General features: G+C 41.6%; 1 non-coding gene across 1 annotated transcript; it reads left to right on the top strand.

The window, feature by feature from the left end:
• Positions 1-484: 484 nt before the first annotated feature.
• Positions 485-591, top strand: LOC112630842. The gene has a single exon (XR_003120975.1). It is a non-coding gene; the product is annotated as a U6 spliceosomal RNA (small nuclear RNA).
• The last annotated feature ends 336 nt before the right edge of the window (positions 592-927 follow it).

Consider the following 927-nt stretch of genomic DNA (forward strand, 5'->3'; position numbering starts at 1 on the left):
GCGTTTGAATCAGTAGACTGAGTAAAGATCGGCCCTTACCAAAGTGGCTGGGCATCATCCAATCTGTTGAAGTCCCAGCTATAACAGAAAGGCGGAGGAAAGGTGAATTTTCTCTCTGCTTGAGCTGGGACATCTATCTTCTGCCCTTGGGCATCAGCACTCCGGGTTCTGATGCCTTCACACTCAGGCTGGAATTACTCCATCAGCTTTCCTGGGCCTTCAGCTTGAGACAGCAGACTGTGGAGCTTCTCAGCCTCCATAATATCATGGACCAACCTTTCATAATAAATCTCTTTCTACATATCTCTCTAAGTATCTTACTAGGTCTGTTTCTCTGGAGAACCTGACTAATACACAATCTTCAGGTATTGCCCTTTGTAATTTATTGTCTGCCAGTATGTTGGGAGTATACTGGTCTCCATTAAAAGCTGTCTAACAACTTTGGAAGAGGATTATAAGGGAGTTTTATCAATAGATAGTTATAGTGTTCGCTTTGGCAGCATGTGTATTAAAATCGGACTAATACAGAGAAGACTAGGATGGCTGCAGTGCAAGGATGACACACAAATTTGTGAAGTGTTTAATTTAAAAAAACAATAATTAATAGGCTACCAACCAAAAAAAGTCCAGGACCAGATGGGTTCACAGCCGAATTCTACCAGAGGTACAAGGAGGAGCTGGTACCATTCCCTCTGAAACTATTCCAATCGATAGAAAAAGAGGGAATCCTCCCTAATTAATTTTATGAGGCCAGCATCATCCTAATACCAAAGCCTGGTAAAGACACAACAAAAAAAGAGAATTTTAGACCAATATCCCTGATAAATATCGATGCAAAAATCCTCAATAAAATACTGGCAAACCGAATCCAGCAGCACATCAAAAAGCTTATCCACCATGATCAAGTGGGCTTCATCCCTGGGATGC

The sequence above is a fragment of the Theropithecus gelada genome, chromosome 8, assembly GCF_003255815.1.
Source record: "Theropithecus gelada isolate Dixy chromosome 8, Tgel_1.0, whole genome shotgun sequence".
In the NCBI taxonomy this organism is placed as follows: Eukaryota; Metazoa; Chordata; class Mammalia; order Primates; family Cercopithecidae; genus Theropithecus; species Theropithecus gelada.